The sequence below is a fragment of the Echinops telfairi genome, unplaced genomic scaffold, assembly GCF_000313985.2.
Source record: "Echinops telfairi isolate 266 unplaced genomic scaffold, ASM31398v2 ScPeMD7_4;HRSCAF=17, whole genome shotgun sequence".
In the NCBI taxonomy this organism is placed as follows: domain Eukaryota; kingdom Metazoa; phylum Chordata; class Mammalia; order Afrosoricida; family Tenrecidae; genus Echinops; species Echinops telfairi.
In genome coordinates, this window is record NW_022103900.1 from 36,110,594 (window position 1) to 36,122,961 (window position 12,368).

The 12,368-nt window shown below is 38.6% G+C and overlaps 1 non-coding gene across 1 annotated transcript; it reads right to left on the reverse strand.

Annotated features, from left to right (window-relative positions):
• Positions 1 to 11,120: 11,120 nt before the first annotated feature.
• Positions 11,121 to 11,283, reverse strand: LOC115872990. The gene has a single exon (XR_004048176.1). It is a non-coding gene; the product is annotated as a U1 spliceosomal RNA (small nuclear RNA).
• Positions 11,284 to 12,368: the final 1,085 nt, after the last annotated feature.

Below are 12,368 nucleotides of genomic sequence, written 5' to 3' on the forward strand. Positions count from 1 at the left end.
ATGATCCTTTTCAGAAGGGAGTGGGCCATACTTAAGTTGGGGTGGTCTGACTGCTCTGGAGGACGGGCATAGTGGCTGTAGCAATGAGAGAAGGTGTGGGAACAACTGTAAAGACAATTGCAACGAAATTGCAAAGGACTGTGTGGTGTTTCGTTCTGCTGGGCATTGGGTCTCTATGGATCCGAACCAACTTGATGGCACCGAACAGCAATACCCAATGACATGGATTTGGAAGTCATTGGATTTGGGTTCAACCACTTGTTTTAGAAGTTGCCCAATACTAGGCAATTTAGAAACACCAAATTGACTTGACCAAAATTAAACAAAAAACCAAACTCACTGCCATTAAGTTGATTCCAACTCATAGTGACCCTGTAGGATAGGGTAGAACTGCCCCAAGACTACCATATATTTGCCAAATTCAGGTTTTCTTAGCTTTTTAAGACGTACTAGTTCTGATGATATCATCCTGTCACAGTGAGTGACTGTTAGAGAATCTTGTGCCTTTGTCTAATCCTAATCCTGATTGCTCTCTTAAATGGGTTTCAATCACATATTTTTTAATATGTGTATGGGAACATCCCATGTATTTTAGTCTAAAAAGTTTTACCACATACGAAGAGCCCCACTATATCATTATTAATTTATTTTTATTTTTTGGCATCTTTTAAAAAAATCATTTTACTAGGGCTCATACAACTCCTATCACAATCCATACATACATCAATTGTGTAAAGCACATTTGTACATTCATTGCCCTCATCATTCTCAACATATTTGGTCTCCACCTAAGCCCCTGGCATCAGCTCCATATCTTTTCCCCTCCCTCCCCGCTCCTCCCTCCTATATCACTATTATTTTAATTGTATACTAGTGGTTAGTTTAAAATTACAATTACTAAAATTACCAAAGAGCTGATAATGCCACTAAAGTGGAACAGGGATGTATAACTATGGTACATGAATGGATATATGAATGGATTTTGAGCTTGCACTGAACAGTAACCCTAAAAGGAAAATAATCAGGTCTTGCAATCAGGTCCTGTTTAATATTACCCTCATGGAGCGATTACTGAAGATATGAATACTTTAGCAAAGAGTAGTGAAGAAATCATATGGTGCCAATCAGAAAAAATAACACCTGCGGTCTTTTAAAAGTTTGTCTTCACACAAGCAACCATCTAAGAAGATAATCAGCTAAGCCCACATGAAAGAAGTACATTAGTATGTGTGATTCAAGGATTGTAAATAATAAAATCTCAGCTCAAAGGAGCTGAGTGTATTAGAGCTTAAATTCTGTGCATTCACTTTGCAGAAGGATATGGAAGACAGTGAAAGACCAATATACATTTGCAGAAACTCTAAGGGGATTATCTATCCATTCAATTATCTTGGACCATTGTCCAGGGATGTGTAAAACTTTACACTCAGACTTTAACCTGCATCTTTAAGTGAGTTAATATAGATATGGAGAGATTAAATTTAACATCTTATTATTTCTTTTCTCTTTTGGCTCATTTTTAATTTGTTCCAGTTTGTATTACTTTCTGTTTTCTTTTGTACTGAGGCTAGTCTGTGTTTTGTTTTGCTATTGTTGTTGTTGGGGTTGTATGATTTTCCTTATATGAAGTTCAGATAGGTAAATGCATCGAGAGAGTAAGTAAATTAATAATTTCTTAGTGTTATGACATTGGAGGGTAAGGAGAAAGGGGGAGCTAATAACAATGAGTGGAAAAAAAAGAATAAAATGTTCTAAAATTGATTGTGGTGAAAAATCCACAACCCTTTAAATATATTCACCCATTGAATTGTGTGGTGCTTGGATTTTTATTGTTAGTTGCTATTCAGTTAGTTCTGACCATAGAGAGCTTATGCACAACTGAAAGAAACATCGCCAGACCCTGCGCCATCCACACAATTGTTCCCATGCTGAGTCCATTGTTGCAGGCACTGTGGCAACCCGTCTCATTGCGGGCCTTCTTTTTTGCTGCCCCTCCACTGTACTAAGCATGATGTCCTGCTCCCGGGACTGATCTCTCCTGACAGCATGTCCAAAATATGTAAGACAAAGTCTTGCCATGTTGTCTCTAATGAGCACTCTGTCTGTATGTCTTCCAAGACAGATTAATTTGTCCTTTTAGCAGTCCCTGGTACTTTAAATATTCTTCTCCAACACCACAATTCAAATGCATCCATCCTTCTTCGGCCATACTTATTAAAAACTCTAAAGAGGTCTTGTGCAGCAGACTTACCTAATGCAACTCATCTTTTGATCTCTTGACTGCTGTTTCCATGAGCATTGATAGGGGTTCAATGAGAAGAAACCCTTGACAAATTCAACTTTTTCTCCCCTAATCATGATGTTACCTGGAGGTCCCTTTGTGAAGCTTTGGTCTTCTTTGCCTTGAGTTGCAGTTCACCATGAAGGCTATAACCCTTGATCTTCATCAGCAAGTGTTTCAAGTTCTCCTCACATTCAGCAAGCAAGGTTGTGTCATCTGTATATTGGAGGTTGCAAATAAGCCTTTCACCAATCCTGATGTCACATTCTTCATTATAGAATTCAGTTTTTCTGATGATTTTCTCAGTATGCAGATTGAACAAGGGTAGTGAGAGGATACAATTTGTGGTGGGATTCAAATAATTTGCCAGCTGGTTTGTTGCCCTAACAACCATTTTAAGTAAAAGAAAAAGAAAAAGAAAAAGATATACCTAATATTTTTTTAGTATTTCATACAGTTAATACTTAAACAAGAATAATTTACGCAGCCACCCACCTGAAAGAGAACCCTGATTGCAAATCCCATTTTAACAGTTTACCAAACTCAACAAAAATAATGCATCCATTTGAAAAACCAATGACACCGCTTCCAGCATCACAATGATTGACCTATGGCCCCCATCCCAGGGGGGTGGGCAGCAGAAAAGTGGGTGAAACGAGAAAGCAGTGGGTGTAAGACATGAAAATAATAATAATAACTTATAAATTATGAAGGGGGCATGACAGAGGGATGGTTATGGAGGGAAGGAGGAAAATGAGGAGCTGATGCCAGGGGTTCAAGTAGAAAGAACATCTCTTGAAAAAGATGGTAACAACATAAGTAAAGATGTGTTTGACAAAATGGATATGTATATGGATTGTGGTAAGAGCTGTAAGAACCCCCAATAAAATAAAATAATTTTTTTCAAATACTTTTATTGGGAGCTTTTATATCTCTTCTCACAATCCATACATTCATCCAGTATGTCAAGTATGCTTCACATATGCTGCCATCATCATTTTCAAAGTATTCTCTTCCCACTTGAGCCCCTGATATCAGGTCCCCATTTCTTCCCCCTCCTTCCCTGCCCCCCCTCCCACATGAACCATTGATAAGTTATAGATCATTATTTTCATATCTTACATTATCCTTCATTGCCCTTCACCCGTTTTTCCATTATTTGTCCCCCTGGGAGGGGGTTATGGATTGATCCTTGTGATCAAGTGCCCCTTTCTCCTCCTAGCTTCCCCTCCCTCCTGGTATCTCTACTCTTCTTGTTGGCTCTGAGGGGTTTATCTATACCAGATGCCCTGTGTGGTGAGCTCTTAACGGTAGCAGTGTGCATGCTCTGGTCTTATCCGATTTGTAAGGTAAAATTGAGGTCATGATAGTGGGGTGAAGGAAGCACCAAAGAATTAGAGGAGAGTTGTGTGTTTCATCAGTGCTATATTGCACTGCACCCTGACTGGCTCATCTCTTCCCTTGGACCCCTCTGTGAGGGGATTTCCAATTGTCTACAGATGGGCTTTGGGTCTCAATTCCATTGCTACCCTCTACCCCCACCCACGGCACCCCCGCCAATTCACATTGGGTATGATTTTTTTCTGGGTTTTAGATGCCTGATACCTGATCCCGTGGACACCTCATAATGACACAGGCTGGTGTTCTTCTTCCATGTGGGTTTTGTTGCTTCTGAGCTAGATGGCCACTTGTTTACCTTCAAGGCTTTAAGACCCCAGATGCTACATCTTTTGATATCCAGGCACCATCAGCTTTCTTCACCACATTTGCTTAACCACTCGCTTTGTCTTCAAAGATCATGTTGGGAAGATGAGCATCACAGAATAACGGATTGTTAAAACAAAGTGTTCTTGTGTTGAGGAAGTACTGGAGTACTTTTTTTTTTAAAAGAAGACAATGTTAATGGCCATCGAAGATGCAACAATATCTCTCCCTGTTTAGAGGAGCGATGACTGATAAAAATTAGAGGCAGATGGAAACCATAGGCTAATGGATCACCTGAACCTGAGACCATGGTGTCTAGCAAACACTATTACTTGCTCTGAAAGAGATCATATGGATCTGTCTTGGATAAAATGGGAAGGTGATGTACAACAAAGCTCAAAAACATGAAGGAAACCAGACTTGCTGGTTGGAAAGTAATTGGTGTCACCCCTGAGATTATGATCCTTAGTCACCCTTCAGGTCTCAAACTGAATTCACCCTGTGACTCAATTTTCAGCCAAACAACAGACAGGTCTGTAAAGGAAACATTACTGATGTGTGAATACTTGAAAATAAGCACTCATTTGGGATCAAATGGACAGCCTTTACCTAAGCACAACATTCTTGAAAATTAGAAAGGAAGAAGAAATGGAGATAAGAAATACAGGGAGGAGATGGGATTGGTGATTTTACACTGAGAGGACTGCAATGAATGAGATAAAATAGGATGTCTATGTTGATGTCATTGAACGTAAAACTGATAATCTCTGCAAACTTTCATTCAATTTATAATAACATTATAAAAATATATTTGAAATTTTCAAAAATCATTTCAAAGCCCTCTTTTATAGAAAGTCACACTAATTATAAAAACAAACAAAATTACTTATTATGCATGTGCACCACTTATAGTCAAATCAGTTTTTTAATTTGAGACAGGTTCTAGAAATAAATCTACTTGTTATTCAGTCAGTTCTGTCTCATGGTTACTCAGGGTTTCCAAGGATGCAAATATTTATAGGAGCAAAAAGCCTCGTCTTTCTCTCAAGGACTGACTTGTGGGTTTGAACTGTTGCACTTAGAAGTCCAATGTTAAATCATCAGTGCCAATAAGACATTGATTTTTAGATATACAGCACATTGAATACATTTTATATTATCATTGGTAACATAAATTCACACAAACTAGAAATGCACTGAAATTTGACAATGTCTTTGCAATGTATATGCCACAAGTTAACCAACCCATTGTGCTTATGTAGCTCCTGCCTTGAAATGTAATACTTAGTTAAATCTGTTTTGTGAGCCCACCTGAAGGACATGTGACCTCTGTAATTAGTTCCTGATATAAATCACTGTTAACTTTTGCACTCAATTATCCAACAGAAACCCATTACATGCCCTTGCTTGTGACCTGAACCAAAGACTAATCATGTAAAAATTGTACTATTTTTCTGTTCTATGGACTATGTCTGTCTTTCTTAGAAGTCCTTTCGCTGTAGTCATCAGTTCTCATTTGTGTGTGGGGTGGGAGGGGGCCTGGGGAGGTGCTGGAGTCTCCCTGTATTAGATTACATCTTTATATGTTTATTTGTTTTTCCCTAAAAAATAGTTTCTCTTAATCTCATTTTAAGGACTGAGTGGAGTTTTTCTTTTCATTTTGTTTATGCTACAATTACACTGGTTATTAATTTTATGTTAAATACCAATAAAGAACTCTCAGATAATAAATAAGAATGTAAATTGGGTACTATTTTGAATTTTAAGGAAGTGTACATTAGATAGATAATTTAGATTATGTGATTTTTTTAATCAACAATGGCTTTGAAAATTTAAATAACAAAGATATAATAGATATTGTACTGTATAATTCTAAAGGAAATATTTAATAATTCTTTTAAAGTTTTGTAAACTTTTATTTCTTTATTTCTAAATAGACTATAAATCAAAACCCAATGCCATTGAGTCACTTTGAATAGCAACCCTACAGCACAGAGTAGACTTGCTCCTTAGGGTTTTAAGACTTTGCGTCTTTACAGGACGAGGCAGTCTCAGTTTCCTTCTGCAGAGCAATTGGTGTGTTTGAATTGCTCACCTTACAGTTACCAGCCCAATACATAACCCACTGCTCCTTACATCAACCATACAGCATTAAAAGCAAAAGTTGAGCTTCAAATGATTGACATTTTGGGGGTGATGAATAAATAGAAACCCCAGGTGAGTTAGTTACTTGTGCCAACCTGGCTGATAATCACATGTGGGGCTAATTGAAAGGTGGAGGGATAAATGGGTGGTGAGCCTCACCTTTCTAGTTCTCTGGTCTCTTGCTTTGTGATGGGTGCAGCTGCTTTAGTAGTTCCCTGCTTCAGCTTGCAAGATTGACTTCCTACAAGACATCTCCAAGGAGAAGCTACATGGACCTATCCCAATGCAGCCCTGGGTGCTAGAGCAGCCATGTGGAGACCCCTGCTAGTGCTGAGATGCTTATTCGCTCACTGACTCAGCTCTCCTCCTGCAGTCGGCATCATTGCCTCTGTTTTGTGAGGTGGAGGACTTTGTGGACTGGTGTTGGGTTAATGGGTTAATGTTGGACTTGTAGGCTTGGCCAGCATTGGGTTGGGATGTTTTCATGATGCACACTTTCTTTACATAAAACTTTTATACATGAGTTGCTGTGGATTTGTTTCTCTAAAGTACCTAGACTATTACACCAAGTTTGACATTTCATAATTTCACAGCATAGATTTTCAAAAGTCTCTTTGTTGGTTTTTCAAAAGTCTCTAGGGCTATGTTACTGGAGGGACTACCGACTTCAGGTCCCTCCTCTCTTGGTTTGCCACATTCTTAGGAAAGAATTCAGGTGAGAGGCAGGGCAAAGAAGCAAGTGATTTTATTTCAGGGTTATGCTCAAAATGATGATGCAGGTGGGCATCTCACTAATCTGATCGCCCCACTGGATGGAAATCTACATTTCTATGCTGCTGATGGCAGACTTCTATTGGCTTGCTTTTCATACCTTCCTTGTACAGAGTTCTGTGGTGTACCGAAAAGTCAGATGGTGTCGTGGTTAGATTCGGGTGGGAACCTTGGTCTTCCTGCCCATGTCAGTCCAGGCTCTTTATACTTTTACCACCCTGGGCCAGGAATTCCTCTTTGAACGTGATTCCTAATGGAAATGACTTCTTCCCTTCACTTCCCTCTGTGCTGGAAAATCTTTCCATTGTTCCCCTTTCCTCTTTTTCCCTGAGTCTGTCCAGCCTACCTAACACTCTCCTCTCAAGGATTTCAGAAATTGATATTGAAATGGCCTTTTTGAAGATGAATGCAAGACCATTCCTCCTGAGGGTAGGTATCATTCCCAGCATGTGATTTTCTGGTTTAAAATAGGCAACACCAGTCCTTTTCAGCTCACTTATGCCTATGATATTGATCTTTAGGCATTCCATTTCATTTTTGACAACTTCCAATTTTCCTAGATTCATACTTCATATATTTCAAGATCCAATTATTAGTAGGCTTTTATAGTTGTTTCTTCTCATTTTGAGTTGTGCCCAATCATCAAATGAAGATGCTGAGTCCTCACCCATTCACATCTATGGGAGACTCTGCTTTCAGAAAGCGCCTCCTCCTCAGTCACATTTGAGTGCCTTCCAATCTGAGGTCTTTCCTCTGGCACTCTCTCTGTCAATGGCGTGCTTTTATTCTGAGGGGTTCAATAGCTGACAATGTTTTAATGCTATGCATAAGGTTTTCAGCAGTGACTTCCTCCCAAATAAGCAGCCGATTCCTTCTTTTTAGTTTCTTCTTAGTCTAGAAGTTCTATTGAAACCTGTTCCCTTTGGGTGACCCTGTTTGCATCTGAAATACCAGTGATATAACTCTCAGTATCACAGCAACAAACAAGCCATCACACCTATACAAACTGACAGACATTGGTGGCATCAAGCTGCAGGGGCTGATACATCTAAGATTTGTAGGTCTGATACCAGGCTGCTGACTGTGGAAAGGGATGAGTTCAAGATTGGCAGGTCAGATGGCAGGCTTCTGACTCACAGGTTACAATGGTTAATAACTCCCAGGATTGATGGGCTCTCTACAGAATCAAGAAAGCTTTTTGCCAAATAATTTAGTAGCAGTTCACATCTCTGAGGAAAATTCTTTTCAATTGATTTGCCTCCCATAACACATTTAATCATGGAAGTGATTAACTTAGGATAGATATCATCATGATTATTGACTGTGATAACACCAAGCCATTGACAATCATGTTCCAGCCAAGTGGACTCACAAACGTTTTACCATCATACTCCCATATCTTTCTTCTCTAAGGAGTTGCCAATTAACTGTCTGAGAGTAACTTCAAAACAGTTTCTGACACATTATCACTTGAACTATTATACCCAGAGTTCAAAATGGTGAAATTAGAAATGCTGTGTAGGCATTATCATTTTGAAACATTTATTAAGTCTTATTCTTCTCTTGTCCAAATTAACATAGATCAGTAATGGAAAATTGTTGAGAAATGTGCCACAGTTTTACTGTAATATGTGTTTAAGTATTTTATTAATGTATACTAATAGCAGCTTTTTATCACGTTTGATACACTTTGGTGATGCATTTTCCCTGTTGAGTTAAATAGCTGTGCACCAAATGCAAGGAGCCCTGGTCATGCAATGGGTTAACTGTTGGAATCTTAACCAAGAGGTCAGTGGTTTGAACCCTCTAGTCCTTCAGAGGAAGGAAGATGAGGCAGTCTGCTTTTGTAAAGATTTGCACACTTGGAAACGCTATAGATCAGTTCTATTCTGTCCTATAGGGTTGACATGAGTCAGAATTGACCAAGACTGTTGGTGAGTACATGTCCTGAATGGTGCTGACTTGTGCATTTGAATGTGCTCAAGGTTTGGTGGCCAAACTGATTGGCTCTTAGAAGATGAAAGCTGTTGTGAATGGCATGCACATGTTTTTGCTTTTTGTTTTATAAATTATTTTATTAGGGGCTCTGAAAGCTCTTATAACAATCCATACATCAATTGTATCAAGCACATTTGTACATAGGTTGTCATCATCATTTTCAGAACATTTTCTTTCTACTTGAGCCCATGGTATCAGCTCCTCCTTTTTCCCTCCCAGCATATGTTTACTACTAATGAATTTGTGAAAAATTAAATTCTGCTTTGCAGCAGTAAATGTTCTCCATGAATGCCAAATTAGAAAATACACTTTATTTGGTTTAGAGCTTTGGTATATCATTTGATCAAATATTTGACCAAGAAACGCAAGAGTTCCCCAAACCTTCCTTCATAATCCTCACTGCTCCCCACTGTTTTCTAGAGTGTTACAAGCTACAGAAACAACAGCTCAATGAGAATCTGGAATTGTAATTTCTTTGCACATGACGTCTCTACCTTTCCAGTTGTTCCTCTATCCCAGTATCTTAAAAGATGGGATCCTGCCAGGAAAAGGGGTCTTGGAAAAGGCCTGAGTTCTGCAGAAAACACTCCTTATGAGTCCACAGACCAACTTGTGATAGAAAATAAAAGGAACTAGAGACTTGGCACACCTTCCCGAGTGGTCACCCTCACCTGCTGTAAAGAGAAAGAACCTGAGAGCCACAGAGCCTGGCATCTGTGTTAAGGATGGGGCACCATTTACTGGGATGGAGTTCAAGGCCTTGAGGTTGTGGGAATGGAGGATCAGAAAGGAGGGTTAATGTGGATTGAGTTCATGGTGTCACGGTTTCCCTACATTTCTGTTTTTGCACTCAACAGTCTAGCCAAAGATTGGACAGAGATATGACAGCTGCCTTAGGGGAGGAGAAAACAGTCAAGACTGATTCCATTTCCTGGAGGTCACGTTCTGGAGAGCTCTGGAACTCTGTGGAAGAATAAATATGCTTTAACAATCATCCCCCAAATTGATCAGAACCTGAGATTAACTCCAAAGAGAAACTACTTGTTATAGTGAACATCATCTTTCTTGAATTTCTTAACTATGGTTTCCTTGTTCACACTTGATTACCAGAGGGTCAAACAATGTGCACACATGCTCATAGTGTCTTTATACTATATCTATATATAAAAAAACCCAACACATAATTTAAACAAAGAAATTCCCTTGTGAAGAAACTTAGTAAGTTTTTACAGAGAAATTAATTTTCAAAATAAAATTTCAGAGTTGATATTAGTGTAAATATCCATCAAATATTTGAATATATCTTTGAGTAAGTAGAAACTGGGAGCCAAGGTGATGATGTGGGCTCTGAAAGCACAACACAGCATAGGGCCATCCAAAATCCTCAAATATTTGTTGCTTGAAGTCCAAATATAATCTTAAAGCAATAGCTACCAGGTTTTTCTGAAAACCTTTTCCTCTATGAGAGTAATGAGGTATTTTTAAATTTGTAGTTTAAATATTCTGAAAGTTAACTTATCAATTTAGACAAATTTAGAGGGGGACAAAAGGGAATCTTTGTATGTAAAGACTCTTTGTATATAAGTCTAGGAAATGTAATTAAATCTGGCTGAACAATCCAACATTGGGGCAATTAGCTTAATAGTTATAAAAGACTTAATGGGAATTTAACATATAATAACAGCCATGAAAGCAATTTTATCAAATTCCCAGAATGTGGCCTGGAAACTTATCTCTAACTAGTTCCAAAGAGCTGATAAATAAAGGAAGATAAAATATGAAGGTCATCAGCTGTGGCTCCAGAAAGCAAAGTCCGCTGTTATGGAAACACCAACACTATGCACGTCTCTCAAGAATTTGAAGACAGTGGGGTTGTCAGTGCCTATTGACAATGATTTAGGAAGGGTAGATTGAAGCCAGTGTATTTGTAGAATAAAATATTGTGTTGGTAGTATGTTCTTTCTTCAGTTTCTGTGCATAACTTTTAATCATAATAGTTGGGTTTTTTATGTTCTGTTAGTTTTTTTAATTTAAAAGTTTTATTGATGTATTGTTCACATATCATACAATTCAGTGGTTTAATATAACAAAAAACACTTGTGCAATCATCACCACAATCAAATTTAGAACATTTTCTTTCTTTCTTGTACTCTATTAATAACTCCCCATTTCCTCCCTACTTTCTCTGCCTTAATTCTTTTTTTTTTCTCTTTTTTTTAATCAGGGGATAGCATGAATGCAGTCCCCCACTACTAGATATTACGCAGTCGAGTTTCCCACATTTGGGGAAATCGCAAGGTCAGCACACCCGGAGTGCAATGGATGAGCCTCACCCTGGGAAAACCACCTTCGTGATCATGGTGTCTCCCTTGCCAGGTAAGTTTTCTCTGCCTTAATTCTAATCCAGTTATCATATTTATAGATTTACCTATCCTGGATTTTATATAAAGGAAAACATACAAGTAAAAAAAAAAATCCCAAAACAAAATTTGACAACCGGGTCAGAGAGTAAGCAGCGGAGTGTATGGCTAGACAAGGACTGCAAGAGCAGCGATTCCTGACATCATTGAGGGTTAGTTGTCAAGGTAATTAAAGTATATATATATATATATATATATATATATATATTTCACATATCATACAGTTCCATAGTTAATTCTCCTTTAAAAAGAGTTGTATATACACCATACAAATCAGTTCTAGTGCTCTCTCCACACTCCCACATTCATTATTTGCTTGGCAATTCCCTTCACCCTTCCTCTCATCCCGTTATTTTCTCTATCCATCCACTCATTCTGTGCTTCATAAACTGGGAAAACTAACAGGAATAATAAAAAACATAAAAAAAGATGAAGGAAAATAATACCACTAATAAAATAAAGATAAAAACAAAAATAAAGAATAAGAATGAAAAGACCACCAGCAATATTAAAATAAGCCAGAGAGGAAATTTCTGTCATGCAACAAGTGAGAAACACTTAAACCCAGAGCAAATTCAGGTTGTGTCAAAAGGGAGGTCAATTGACTAGGTATCATCCACCATAATCAAGTTTACAATAATCTCTGTCTGACAGCAAAGCTGTTGGCAGTCCTCAATTGATTTAGTTTATTGCGCCAACCTGGTTGATAAACACATGTGGGATTAATTGAAGGGCAGAGGGATAAATGGCTTGGTGAGTCTGGCCTTTCAAGTTCTCCAGTCTCTTATTTTGTGATGGTTGCACCAGGTGCAGCTGCCTTAGCAGTCCCCAGCTTCAGCTTGCAAGGCTGACTCCTTACAAGACGTCCCTGAGGAGAAGCCGCATGGACCTACCCCGATGCAGCCCTGGGTGCTGGAGCAGCCATGTGGAGACCCCTGCCAGTGCTGAGATGCTTATATGTTCACTGACTCAGCTTTCCTTCTGCAGTCGGCATCATTGCGTGTGTTTTGTGAGATGGAGGGGGACTTTGTGTATTGATGTTGGGCATA